At 59.2% G+C, this 14,580-nt stretch overlaps 1 non-coding gene and 1 pseudogene across 1 annotated transcript; both read left to right on the top strand.

The window, feature by feature from the left end:
* The first annotated feature begins 9,061 nt into the window (after nt 1–9,061).
* On the top strand, nt 9,062–12,274 carry LOC139051126 (small subunit ribosomal RNA; annotated as a pseudogene).
* A 1,234-nt stretch (nt 12,275–13,508) lies between these two features.
* Nucleotides 13,509–13,661, top strand: LOC139051147 (5.8S ribosomal RNA). The gene has a single exon (XR_011509269.1). It is a non-coding gene; the product is annotated as a 5.8S ribosomal RNA (ribosomal RNA).
* The last annotated feature ends 919 nt before the right edge of the window (nt 13,662–14,580 follow it).

Genomic DNA, 14,580 nt, shown 5'->3' with positions numbered 1-14,580 from the left:
ACAAGTTACAGAACCAAGGAGAAAACGAATAAAAGGTGTATAATCTAAAAACGCAAACAAATGGCTAAAAAAACTAGTTAGTGGTGTTAGTAATAAAAGACTAAAACTGTAAAGGTGTAAAACAGTGCAAAAAATGGCGCTTCTCTAAAAACATAAGATCATTAAGAGGTGCCGACATGGGCTCTAAAAATCTTTGTAGAGGCGCTTATTGTGTCACTGATGCACAGGCGTTTAAGTGTCCGTAGGTATGACCTACTGCACAGCCTGCGCATCACCCGGTCGTTCCCCACATCCCAGCTGCCAAGGCAGCCGACGACCACCGCGTCCACCGTCACACGCTGGAACCGCCGGAGGAGATGACGCTGTACAGGGGCGTACTTCTCCTCCTTAGCCTTCCGGGCGTCCTGGAACGCCTGCAGCCTGTTCTCGAAAGGGCAGCAGACGTCCAGGATGAGTGCCTCCTCTCCACGGGCCAGTACCAGGTCGGGCTTGAGTGATGTGTTGCCTACGACCTGGTTCTCCGCAATGACTGTAAACCGACCCAAAGCAGCCTTTTTTATTCTGGCGACGATGGTGTTATGGCGCTCCGTCATGGCCCGGCTCTGCCGCATGCAATGGCAAAGTACATGCGGCAGTGTCTCCTCCCCATACCCGCAGCGTCTGCATCTTTTGTCCGCCGCGGGTGCCCAGAGTCTTGTGGCGTTGAGGGGGAGGAGATTTAGTCGGGCTCGATGAATGAAGCGCCAGTCGATGAAATGGGTGTAGCGGCCGGACCTCATGAAGTGTGAGTTTGCCGGGTCGGCCGCCACACACACCATCGCCTTGCCTTGGTTCGGTTTGTCTTGCAGAGATTGGTCCCTTTCGGTGGAGAGGAGCGCCCGGATGGTCTTGATCAGCTTGTGGCGGTTCCTCGCTGACACAGAGGCCTCCCCGCAGTTGATGCGGGCTCCATGCTCCAACAGCTCCCAGGCGACGGAGAGGCGACGGGAGGCTTTGCGGGCCTCCGTCCACACAGACTGGACCTGTGTGGACGTTTGCCGAAAGTCGCCCTCCGTCTCGCCTGAGAGGTAGGCCTCCATGTCCTCGGTGTTCGCGGGTCGTCTCAGCCGCCTTGACACTACGCCCTCGAGCTCTCCTGCTGCACGCTCCCGGACCTCCACGTCGGTCGACGTCAGTAGCTTGAAGGCTCCATCCACCCGACAGATGTCGCTGAGCTCCGCCGCAAGTGGGATCCCTGCACTGCCAGCCTGTGAGCTTCCGTACAAGTATTCATTGGAAGCTCTGGCTGGCACGTACAGGGTCTTCTTGATGAGCGGGCGGAGCTCCTCGTCCAGGCGTTGCCACTCTCCCTTGCTGGCAAGGCCCACCCGCATGGCAAAGTTGAGGGCTGGATACAAAAATGTTTTGATAGCATCCAGCCTCTGCCATGGGGCGAGCATAGAGGAGAGCAGCTTTCTGCCCAGGTGGATGGCCTCGTCGACCGTCGTCTCGTCCGGTAGCACCCTGAACCCCACTGGACGGCCCAGGAACTTGTGCCCCTGGAAGTCGCCAAGCGCCGGAATCGGGTCGCCACCCACGGTGAAAGAGGTGGGCCGTGTACCCACGGGGTGGCGACCAGACAGGTGTAGAGACCGGCACTTGGCGGCGTTGAGTCGCAGCCCGAGCCGGGCCGACAGGGCTGTTACACGGTCCAAGCGGCTCTGCAGGGTGGCGGGATCCGCGGCCAGCAGCGTCAGATCATCGGCGTAGGCAAGGATGTTGTGCTGCCTATCGCCTCCCTGTACTGCACGGATGACCGGGTCCACCACCAGGTTGAAAAGCAGGCCGCTCAGAGGACAGCCCTGTCTCAGCCCAGCTCCGATGGTGATTGGCTCCGTAATGCCAGCTGCTGCCACGACGCAGGTGGTGTTGGCGCGGTAGAGGTCTTCAACGATGGTAGCAAAGGCCTCCCCCGCGCCGGCGCCGCGGACAGCGTCGACGAGGGCCTGATGGGCGACCGAGCCGAAAGCGTTGGCAAAATCGAGGAACCCCACGCACAGCTCCCCACCTCCTGTCCTAGCATCATCCAGGCGTCCCTGCAGCACGAAGTTGTGTTCAAACACCCCATCGTGCGGCAGGAAGCCCTTCTGACACCTGGACAGTACCGCATGGTCGCCCAACCACCTCTGCAGCCGGGTGGTGAGACACCCGGCATACAGTTTGGCGATCGTGCGACCAAGGGCAATGGGTCGCCAGTTTGTGGGGTCCTCGCGGTCGCCCTTCTTGTATATCAGGATAGTCCTCGTCGACTTCCAGCTCAGGGGCGTGCGGCGGTATTGGAGGCATACGTTGTATACCGCCGCCAGGAACCTGCCCTCAGGGTCCACCTGCCTCCAGTGGTGGTACGTGAGGCGGTCCTCCCCTGGAGCTGTACTCTCGCATTTACGGAGCTTGGCTGCGACTTCTTCCGGTGTAAAGGGGCACAAGTCCAGCTCTTCGGTGGCTGGAAGCCTTGACCTCAGGATGCTGGTATCCACGGGTGTTGGTGACCAGAGGTTCGAGTAGTGGTCCTGCAGTGCGTGGGGGTCGATCGGACAGAGCTGGGACGGGCCTTCAGTGATTAGCCGCACTGCCCGGCGCCGGTTCCTTCTGTAGAGAGTTTGTATCTGCTGGGGGTTGTCGGGGTTCACCTCGCGCCTCCGTGATTGGCGCGAGTCCCCGACTGGCAGCCGCAGGTGTTTGGTTGCGGCTGCAATGGCACGGTCAAGGATGTTTTCGAACCGTGCCCACTCCCCAGCAGACTCAGGCAACCGGCTCAATGCCCGCAGCTCTGCCGTTTCGTCCGCTAAGGTCCACGCACTGCCCTCTGGCCGTGTGGTACCAGCATGTTCGTCCTGGGTCCCGAAGTCCTGGTTGCTTCCGTCATGGTCCTGCACCTCTGCCCTGCCCGGGGAGAGCTCCTGCATGGCCGCCGGCTCGTGAGCCTCGGAGACTGGTGCTCCCGGGCTGCCTCGGATGGACGGCAGCGATGGTGTTGGAGAAGGGGAGGCCGAGGCCGCGGTCCGCCCTGACTGGTTTGGCGTCCGCGGAGAAGGTGCCTCGGCCATCTCGCCATCGCTGCTGTGTCCGGGTGTTCCCCGAGGTGCCACGGGAGACGGCTCCTGGTCGGCGGCCTGCCCGGTCGCCACTGCTGGTGTTCCAGGAGGGTCCTCAGCGGGACCCTCGGTGCTGTCCTGGTCTGCTGCGGGGGTGCTGTCGCTGTCCTGCTCCGACGCACCAGTGGCAGCACCCGCGGCGAGATCACGCCTGGCCGCCAGTGCCGCCTCCCTCCTGTGCCACTGCTCGTGGTTGCCCAAGCCCCTCCTTGTGGGGAAGGACATTGGGCAACTGCCACACTGGTGTGGCAGGGCAGCAGGGGGGGCGGCAGTCAAGTTGGCTGCAGCCAGGCAGGCGTGAGAGGCTGGTCGAAGCCCCAGTGTCTCGCCGCAGATGGTGCACACGTTGATGGTGCGCCGGATCCTGGTGCCGTGTTCGAGTTCCAGGTGCCGCTGGAGGGACTGCCGCCGCGCTGTCCATTTGGCCGCGGCATAGGCAGCTCGGCAGCCCTCTTCGCAGCACCGGACCGTTTGGGGCACGGGAAAGAACACCGTGAGGGTGCCATCCTCACGGGCCGGCTGGCGTTCCTGCCTAGGGGTGATGGGGTCGCCATCGTCTTCACTGGTGTCATGGGCCGTGCGGCCGTGGCCCCCAGAGTCCATTGTATGGTCTTACCTTCCGGACCCGGCGGCTCTCCTTAAAGGAGGCCAGGTCCGGAGGCTAGGGGGCCACCAGGGGTGGCAGCTAGTGGGCCGGGCCCATGACAGACGATGGCGAAGGCAGGGGCCAGCCGGTTGTGCCCCAGCACAGCACCAGTCGGGACGGCAGGACCAGCGGGCACCCCGCAGGCAGGCAGCACCAAGCAGTGGTCAGGCCGAGCGGGGCAGGAGTCTCCGGGGGGCGGCAGGCAGCGCCAGGCAGCGGCAGGACCAGGAAGCGGGCCGGTGTGGGTCGTCCAGGGGCCACCAGGTAGCAGCACGCGGGCTGTCCTGGAGGCAGTGCAGCAGGGAGCCGAGGGCCTGGAAAGATAGGGCTGGGATAGGGGAAAGACCTTGCTATGACCGGAGCAGGTAACCGGGCGCCTCTACAAAGATGAGTGTGTCAAAGGCCGGGCAAGCCAGCTGCAGTGACTACACTTTGATCTTAGCCAAAAGGCCGAGAAGCGATGTCTTTCACTTCACTCCATTGTACCACTGCCTTGCGGGTGCCCTGGCGACATTGGTAACCTCAGCAACAGCGTGGGCAATCTTATAAAACCCAGCCCGTCTAGAGACTCTATGCTCTCTATCTCGCGAATCAACTCGCGACGCCTCAGTCTTTCACTGTTAACGAAACGCCGTCGCGTAGAAACGAGACCCGAGCGCAAGCTTGTTTGCAAGGCAAAACCAACGAAGGCAACCTCGCAGAAAACGGAACAGGCGAGCGGAAAACACGCGCAAGGGGAATGTTTACTTCCGTCTGAATGCGACCGCTCAAGGCGGCTTTCTTTGAGGCCTTCGTTTCAAGCCCGTGCGCAAGTGTAATACACTACGCGCATTTCCCTCATTTCCTTTTATTTACCGCAAGGCCCACTGAAAGTTTTCATACGGCACAGGCCGGGACGGATTGCAACGTGTCGATTCGACCGCTAGAATTAGGTAGCGCGCCTCATGTACGAATGAAAGAGAATGGAAAAAAAAATAAATATAGAAAAGGCTGCGCACTCCTTCCAACCGGAAACATAGAGGGCAGGAAGATCGCCATGTGGAGCACAGGTGTTGTTAAAAAAAAAGAAAGAAAGAAAGAAATAGCGCTACCCCATCATCTTTACCGTGTGCGTGTATACACACACACGCACACATATGCACGCGCACGCACGCGCGCGCGCGCACGCACACACACACACACACACACACACACACACACACACATATACGCACACATGCTAGCATAGCTTAAGCACAGCTGGAAAGCTCAGCCTTGCGCAAGAAAAAAGGACCACGCCCTTTCTCAAGCCCCTTTGAAACTTTTAAATGAGAAACATGTGTACAGCGAGGTCGTTCGAAACTGGCGCGAAAACGCATCCGCGCCATCTGTGTGCGGAACGAGGAAAACCTACGGCCTTCGCCATACAGAAAGAAAGGTAGATGGCGCGAGCTAACGCTCCGTTGCATACTAAGAACGAGAGCTAGTGAATAATGGCAGAAACGTCTTGGGAAGAGAGAAAAAAACAACAACAACAAAAAAAAAAAAGAAAGACACGCAAGTTGTTGGCTCGCGCAAGCATTCTATTTTACAGCGAGTAAAGAGCATAGCAACTTCTCACAAGAGCAGCAAGAAAGACAAGAAGAACGTGAGAGAGGGGGAGAAACAGGCGCGTTTCTTTGGAATGCAGAGCATGCTGCACACACTATGAAGTGCCAAAGAGACGGGGAAAGCAGATGGCGCGATTGTGTATGTCCTCAAAGCTTGAAAACAATTTCTAAACTACAAGGTGTGCCGAAGTCCGCCTACTCTCATCAGGTTGCTCCCGCCTCCAATTGCATTTAAATTAAAATTACAGTCGCCTCAGGGGCAGAGAGAGAGAGAGAGAAAATGTGTACACTTGCTTCGCGCAGCTGCACCCGTTCAAATTTTACAGCAACAAGAGCACTCCCGCAGGCACAAAGTCCGCTGCCGCGTCCGCCGGGGCGGAATGCACTCGCTTCCGTAAATTGTCGTGCGGCAGACTGCTGCATCGTAGCACACCTGAAACCGCGCAGACGTCAGCGATCGCCGCGAGATCGCTGCGAGCGCTAAAGTCCGAAACCACGTCCGCCGGGGCGGCGGGAGCTCGATACCCCTTCACGAAACTTCTGCGTGTACACCGCCGCACGGCCACGGCGGAGTCGCTGGCATCCTGCGCGCAGTTGCATTGCGTCGCGCCGGGAATCGTTGAAGCCCCACGCAGACGTCGGCGTCGGCCCCGACCTGGCTGCGAGCGCTCGAAGAGACCAAGTCCGAAGCCACGTGAGCCGGGGCGGTGTGAGCGCGACTAAGTCCGGGACGACGTCAGCCGGGGCGGCGTGAGCGAGACTAAGTCCGAGACTACGTCAGCCGGGGCGGCGTGAGCGAGACCAAGTCCGAGACTACGTCAGCCGGGGCGTCGACTAAGTCCGAGACGACGTCAGCCGGGGCGTCGAGCACGCCGCGCGCGCTTTTCCCACTCTTACTCGAAAAATGGCGAAGGGGCCGCGCTAGCGTGCCTTGAATCGGTGAGCGGCGGTACCGCGGCGATCGCGAGAGCTCAAATCGGCCGTGCCAAGGCCAAATATTGGCGCTCGGCTCGGCGCAGTACGCCGCCTTGTCGCACGAGTACGGCCCCGTGGAGGTCTGGTCACTTATCGCTGCTCTTATAAGGGGCCGTACCGCCCTGGCCGACGTTGTACCGTAGTGCCGTTTTCGGCTTGCGCGTGTTCGTGGTGGTGTCCGCGCACCGCTCCGCACTCGAGAATCGTGCCCACGACGACGCGAGCGCTCGGAAGAGACGGAAGTCCGAAACCACGTGAGCCGGGGCGGTGTGAGCGCGACTAAGTCCGAGACGACGTCAGCCGGGGCGGCGTGAGCGAGACTAAGTCCGAGACTACGTCAGCCGGGGCGTCGAGCACGCCGCGCGCGCTTTTCGCACTCTTACTCGAAAAATGGCGAAGGGGCCGCGCTAGCGTGCCTTGAATCGGTGAGCGGCGGTACCGCGGCGATCGCGAGAGCTCAAATCGGCCGTGCCAAGGCCAAATATTAGCGCTCGGCTCGGCGCAGTACGCCGCCTTGTCGCACGAGTACGGCCCCGTGGAGGTCTGGTCACTTATCGCTGCTCATATAAGGGGCCGTACCGCCCTGGCCGACGTTGTACCGTAGTGCCGTTTTCGGCTTGCGCGTGTTCGTGGTGGTGTCCGCGCACCGCTCCGCACTCGAGAATCGTGCCCACGACGACGCGAGCGCTCGGAAGAGACGGAAGTCCGAAACCACGTGAGCCGGGGCGGTGTGAGCGCGACTAAGTCCGAGACGACGTCAGCCGGGGCGGCGTGAGCGAGACTAAGTCCGAGACTACGTCAGCCGGGGCGTCGAGCACGCCGCGCGCGCTTTTCGCACTCTTACTCGAAAAATGGCGAAGGGGCCGCGCTAGCGTGCCTTGAATCGGTGAGCGGCGGTACCGCGGCGATCGCGAGAGCTCAAATCGGCCGTGCCAAGGCCAAATATTGGCGCTCGGCTCGGCGCAGTACGCCGCCTTGTCGCACGAGTACGGCCCCGTGGAGGTCTGGTCACTTATCGCTGCTCATATAAGGGGCCGTACCGCCCTGGCCGACGTTGTACCGTAGTGCCGTTTTCGGCTTGCGCGTGTTCGTGGTGGTGTCCGCGCACCGCTCCGCACTCGAGAATCGTGCCCACGACGACGCGAGCGCTCGGAAGAGACGGAAGTCCGAAACCACGTGAGCCGGGGCGGTGTGAGCGCGACTAAGTCCGAGACGACGTCAGCCGGGGCGGCGTGAGCGAGACTAAGTCCGAGACTACGTCAGCCGGGGCGTCGAGCACGCCGCGCGCGCTTTTCGCACTCTTACTCGAAAAATGGCGAAGGGGCCGCGCTAGCGTGCCTTGAATCGGTGAGCGGCGGTACCGCGGCGATCGCGAGAGCTCAAATCGGCCGTGCCAAGGCCAAATATTGGCGCTCGGCTCGGCGCAGTACGCCGCCTTGTCGCACGAGTACGGCCCCGTGGAGGTCTGGTCACTTATCGCTGCTCATATAAGGGGCCGTACCGCCCTGGCCGACGTTGTACCGTAGTGCCGTTTTCGGCTTGCGCGTGTTCGTGGTGGTGTCCGCGCACCGCTCCGCACTCGAGAATCGTGCCCACGACGACGCGAGCGCTCGGAAGAGACAGAAGTCCGAAACCACCTGAGCCGGGCCGCGGCGGGAGCTCGACGCCCGTCACGCAACTTTGGCGTACAAGCCACCGCACGGCCGCGACTGAGTCGTCGTCACCGTCCGGCTGGCTGCACTATAGCACGCCGGGAACCGGGAAAGAACCGCGCAGAGGTCGTCGTTTTGCCGCGACGTTGGCGCGAGCGCGCGAAGAGACAAAGTCCGAAACGGCGTCAGCCGGGGTGTCGAGCACGCCGCCCGCGCCGGTCGCACTCGTGCTCGGAAACGGCGAAAGGGCCGCGTTAGCGTGTGGCCCCGTAGGGGCACAGAAAGGGGATTGTTCTGGAAACTGCGCTGTCCATAGGCGAGAGATTGCCGTTCGCGCATTCGGTCGACGCGCTGCGCTTTCACGACTTCGGCATTGCGCTGCCGACGTAAGCTTTCCATCTCGCTCGCGGCGCTGCGAGGCGGCACGATTTTCGCCAAACGCTCGTCGAAAGTGGCACGAGTACGGCCCCATGGAGATTTGGGAACTTATCGCTGCTATTATATGGGGGCCCCAGAGAGCAGTCGCCCCCAAAAGCGACCTGGGTGTTTGATATGCGGCGGGCTTCGTGCCCGTCAAGCGTGTCCCCGGTATCGCTCCCGTGGATCCCACAGCTGACGTCTGCAGCCTCATCCGCTTGATGCGTTAGGGGCTGGTTGTCGGACGACGCTTTCTCCACGATATCGAGTTGTGTTCCGCATCGTCCTCGGACGAGTCAAATGCGAAAGCGCCGAAGCCGCGGGCGTGACCCGTCGCCTGGCGGCTTTGCCGTCTCGGCTACGTTGCAAGTGTCGGTCGGTCCACCTGTGCTGCGGGCTCAAGAGAAACCGCAAGCCGTGATCGAGTCGACACAACCAGTCTATCGAGAATGTTGCGTGCTTCTTGCCGCGTGGCGATACCCGGCCCTTCGGGGAGGGCGCCGTAGCGAGCTCGAACGCCGTCGTCTCGGACTGTGCAAAGTGCTACTCTTTGCAAGAACGAAGCGTGCTGGGGCGCCTGAAGGTGGCCTCGGCATCGCAAAAACGGCGTCCGGCCTGCTTGACAGGCGGGACGCGCAGTTGAACGATTACCTGGTTGATCCTGCCAGTAATCATATGCTTGTCTCAAAGATTAAGCCATGCATGTCTAAGTACATGCCGAAATAAGGCGAAACCGCGAATGGCTCATTAAATCAGTTATGGTTCCTTAGATCGTTTCTTCCTACTTGGATAACTGTGGCAATTCTAGAGCTAATACATGCAGTGAGCCTGAAGCCCTTTGGGCGACGGGTGCTTTTATTAGACCAAGATCGATCGGGTTTCGGCCCGTATTGTGTGGTGACTCTGGATAACTTTGTGCTGATCGCATGGCCACGAGCCGGCGACGTTTCTTTCAAGTGTCTGCCTTATCAACTTTCGATGGTAGGTTACTTGCTTACCATGGTTGTTACGGGTAACGGAGAATCAGGGTTCGATTCCGGAGAGGGAGCCTGAGAAACGGCTACCACATCCAAGGAAGGCAGCAGGCGCGCAAATTACCCACTCCCGGCACGGGGAGGTAGTGACGAAAAAAGCTGAATATCTCCGCAACCTCACAACGCAATATGGTATTTGCATTTTGCACCTCGACAAGAATATGCTAACAACGTTGTCGTGGGCAGTTTTACTGGTTACTGCTACAGGCTGCTCGGGAATTTAACGTTTTCGGAGATCCCGTGGTCCATTTTATTCTGTCCGCGACTGTACGTGTCAGTGAAGTCGAGAAACGAAAGGCGAGACTGAAAGGACGTGGACGAGATCGCACGGGCTGCACATACGGCGATAAACCACATTCGAGGACAACGTGCGTGAACGGAACGAAATTAACGACGCGAAGAAGAAAATTACCGACGATTACGTTACTTCCTAATGCGAAATTTGAGCGCAGCAAATAAGCTGTTTCACCTTTTCGATAGATTGAGGCAAAGAAATCGAGCAACACATGTATGCGCTATCACAGAATTTTTTTTTATTTTTCACACGTATTCCTTTAACAAAGACTCCACTAACAGTTCTTGACAGTCATGAAGGAAGCTTTGTGGTCGGAGAAATAGACTGATATATGTTTGACTTGGTACACCAATGCTTGATTCTCAAAGACGAGATCTATACAAGTGCCTCGCGAGGTTGTCACAGCCGTGGGACGCGTTACGAGCGAGAGGAACGGGATGTTCTCCGGCATAAGTGTTAGGAAATTGCTGTTTGTCTTTATGTCAACATTAAAGTCCCCCACTACTAACATCGGTGTGGATCGATGGACGGTTAATGCGAGTTGCAGGAAGTGCACGACGTCTTTCGTGAGTGCGGTAGCGGACTCACGAAAGCGGTATCAGTCGGTCGCTGCTAGCGCTGGGGGGATGAAAGGGGGGCGGAGCTGGTTATGAGGCCGACGATAACGCCGACGACGACGCGAAACCCAGGAACGGACGCCAAAGAGCCATTTGTGTAGCCAGCCCTCCTCCACAGTCTCTCCTCCTCCCTTCCATCATCCTCCCTCGCCCGGAGAGCCGACAGCGCGCATGCGCGGCGGCGGAGCAGATTCGTCGGCTAGCTACGACGCGAAACCCAGGAACGGACGCCAAAGAGCCATTTGTGTAGCCAGCCCTCCTCCACAGTCTCTCCTCCTCCCTTCCATCATCCTCCCTCGCCCGGAGAGCCGACAGCGCGCATGCGCGGCGGCGGAGCAGATTCGTCGGCGAGCTACGACGCGAAACCCAGGAACGGACGCCAAAGAGCCATTTGTGTAGCCAGCCCTCCTCCACAGTCTCTCCTCCTCCCTTCCATCATCCTCCCTCGCCCGGAGAGCCGACAGCGCGCATGCGCGGCGGCGGAGCAGCAGATTCGTCGGCGAGCTGGTTACGAGGCCGACGACGTCGACGACGACGACGACGCGAAACCCAGGAACGGACGCCAAAGAGCTGCGCTCTAAAATAACAATACGGGACTCTTTTGAGGCCCCGTAATTGAAATGAGTACACTCTAAATCCTTTAACGAGGATCAATTGGAGGGCAAGTCTGGTGCCAGCAGCCGCGGTAATTCCAGCTCCAATAGCGTATACTAAAGCTGCTGCGGTTAAAAAGCTCGTAGTTGGATCTCAGTTCCAGACGAGTAGTGCATCTACCCGATGCGACGGCTCGGACTGAACATCATGCCGGTCCTTTCTTGGTGCACTTCATTGTGTGCCTCGAGAAGGCCGGTGCTTTTACTTTGAAAAAATTAGAGTGCTCAACGCAGGCGAGTCGCCTGAATAAACTTGCATGGAATAATAGAACAAGACCTCGTTTCTGTTCTGTTGGTTTTTGGAATACGAGGTAATGATTAAGAGGGACAGACGGGGGCATTCGTATTGCGGCGCTAGAGGTGAAATTCTTGGACCGTCGCAAGACGAACTACTGCGAAAGCATTTGCCAAGAATGTTTTCTTTGATCAAGAACGAAAGTCAGAGGTTCGAAGGCGATCAGATACCGCCCTAGTTCTGACCATAAACGATGCCAACCAGCGATCCGCCTGAGTTACTCAAATGACTCGGCGGGCAGCTTCCGGGAAACCAAAGTGTTTGGGTTCCGGGGGAAGTATGGTTGCAAAGCTGAAACTTAAAGGAATTGACGGAAGGGCACCACCAGGAGTGGAGCCTGCGGCTTAATTTGACTCAACACGGGAAAACTTACCCGGCCCGGACACTGGGAGGATTGACAGATTGAGAGCTCTTTCTTGATTCGGTGGATGGTGGTGCATGGCCGTTCTTAGTTGGTGGAGCGATTTGTCTGGTTAATTCCGATAACGAACGAGACTCTAGCCTATTAAATAGGTGCGGGGTTCCCAGCACCTTACAACCTTCTTAGAGGGACAAGCGGCTCCTAGCCGCACGAAACAGAGCAATAACAGGTCTGTGATGCCCTTAGATGTCCGGGGCCGCACGCGCGCTACACTGAAGGAAGCAGCGTGTCTTTATCCCTGTCTGAAAAGACTGGGTAACCCGTGGAACTTCTTTCGTGATTGGGATAGGGGCTTGCAATTGTTCCCCTTGAACGAGGAATTCCCAGTAAGCGCGAGTCATAAGCTCGCGTTGATTACGTCCCTGCCCTTTGTACACACCGCCCGTCGCTACTACCGATTGAATGATTTAGTGAGGTCTTCGGACCGATGTCCGGCGCGGCCTTTCGGTTGCGCCGGTCTGTTGGAAAGATGACCAAACTTGATCATTTAGAGGAAGTAAAAGTCGTAACAAGGTTTCCGTAGGTGAACCTGCGGAAGGATCATTACCGGATTGTTCGAGGGTGACGAGCGCCATTGTTTCTACCCCGTGTGGGTGAAGCAGCTCGCTGCGCCCGACGCTTTCCGCCGCTGGCCCCGCTTGGACGCGGGGACGGCTATACCCGAACATGCCGGGGATTGCCCGAATTTCGAAGGGCGCCCCGTGCCAAATTTGTTGCGCCCAGTGGACGCCGGCTGCAACCTTGGACGGTTGGCTTGGCCGCGCCCGCGGGTAGAAACGGCGTAACGCACACTGGGTGGGCTTTCTGAAGTCCGCCTCGGCACTCTTGCGCGGAATGGGAGTAAGACGACCCGACCTGCTGCTCTTGCCCAGTACGAGGGGAACGGCGAAGCGTGCGGTCGGTCAAGGAACTGACGGTCGAGAGCTAATGCCGCTGCCGCTTAGTACACACGGAACCGTGGTGCGAGCGCTCTCCCGTCCTCCGCGGCAAACGCTGCCGAGTCTGAAAAGGCTGGCGGCTGCCGGTCGCTTCCTGCGGCGAGTGTGGAGTAACGACCCGACTTTGTTGCTGCCCAAGTACTAAAGGAACGGTGCGGCGCTCGGTCGGTCATGGAACCGGCGGTATTGAGGGTGCGGCTGCCAAGTACGGAAGGAACCGTGGCCTAAAGCAGTCTCCCGTCCTCCGCGGCAAATTCCACCGCGCCCGAAAGGGCCGGAGGCTGCCGGTCGGCTCCCGCTCGTGACGCGCGAGGTGTCGAGTTCGCGGTTCAATGCGACGACGTCTGCAGGCTATTTGCCCGCCGCCGAGGGAAAGGCGGCGTTGCTGCGAAGTACCGAAGGAAACGCGGCTTTGCTACGTCGGAAGCGTTCTGCGGTTTGCGGACTTGTGCGCTTTGGGAAGGCGCCGCACGTCGAAAGAGGAAGTACGGACAGACGAGGGACTGTAATCCCGTATTCGAACGCACTTGCGGCCAGGCCCTTGCTGGCTTCGTCTTCCGCCTCAAGTAGACTTGTTGTGGCTCCGGCGCAGAGAGCCGTCCCTGGCACTGGCCGAGTGGCTTTGGAGAGCTGCGCGAGTACGCGCGCGCCAAGCTCTTGTCTTTCGTCTCGAGTAGGCTGTTGGATCAGCAGCGGTCATGCGGAAACGCGTGACCGCCGAACGAAAGAGCGAAACAGGAGTAGCGCACGCCGAAAGGCGCTCTTCGAAACCACACACAGGGAGACGCCACGTGCCTGAAACACTGGTTGTACTGTACTGAATTGAACAAACTATTTTTCACGACTCTAAGCGGTGGATCACTCGGTTCTCGGGTCGATGAAGAACGCAGCCAGCTGCGAGACTTGGTGTGAATTGCAGGACACACTGAGCACTGATTCTTTGAACGCACATTGCGGCCTTGGGTCTTCCCTTGGCTTCGTCTGTCTGAGGGTCGGATCACATATCAAGAGAGCCTTCGGCGCACAGGGAACGTGCGTCCGTCGACTCGTTTTGACCGCGTCGGCATCATGGACAGTACGTTGAGCGCTAAAGCCACGCGCCAGCAACCTCACGAGAAGGAGACGGTGGCGAGCCGTCGTGCCAAATCTTCGAAGAGACGGAAACGAGGCATTACTACTGCAGCGTGACGAGTGCGCGCCTCTGGCAAGACCGCCGCAGGATGGAGTCGGATACCTGCAGGGAAAGAGCGGTCCAAGCTCGAGGCGCGAACGTCTGTTGCCTTGTAGCGCGCACATTTGCGAGAGAGTCGGAAGCGATCGCAATTTGCGTTGTTTGCCTTCGGAGTACGTCGAGCTCCAGAGCTGGTCGCTCGCTCACGTCACCGCAGCTGTGTGGGCGCCCTTCCGGGCTTCGTCGCACGAATGGGAATCGGCAGATTCGTGCGAGGAGCGGGGAGGAGAAGGGTGGCCCCCGAAAGCGGTTCGACGCGAGAGCGCCGTCTGCGAGCGAGAAGAGCACGGCACGGCGGAGAATTGCCGCGAGACGGAAAATGTCTCCCTCGAGAGCGTTGGCCGAGCTGAAGCGTTCCGTCGTAGTCCGCCGTCGGTCCAAGTGCTTCGCAGTCTCTGTCCCCTTAAGACTGGGCCACTCCAGTTGGGGCAGGGGCGACGCTACACGAGACGATGCCTCCCGCCAGGTTTTAGTCGCCCCTGCGGTGCCCGCTGAAGCGGCGCGCTGCTAAGGCGATCTTTGCCTCGGTGGTGTTTTGGGCTTCAGACACGGTCGCTTACCACGCAACTGCTCGTGCGCCGCACGCGTGCAGGCGGTTCACCGCCTGCCAGCCTCGTCTATAAGTAGCTCCGTGTTGGGCGAAGGACGTGGTAGGGCGTCGCACTCGGTTGGCGCTGGGTTTT

The sequence above is a fragment of the Dermacentor albipictus genome, chromosome 10 (assembly GCF_038994185.2).
Source record: "Dermacentor albipictus isolate Rhodes 1998 colony chromosome 10, USDA_Dalb.pri_finalv2, whole genome shotgun sequence".
Taxonomy (NCBI): Eukaryota; Metazoa; Arthropoda; class Arachnida; order Ixodida; family Ixodidae; genus Dermacentor; species Dermacentor albipictus.
Note: the sequence above shows the minus strand (reverse complement) of the source record. Positions and strands in the feature narration are given on the sequence as shown.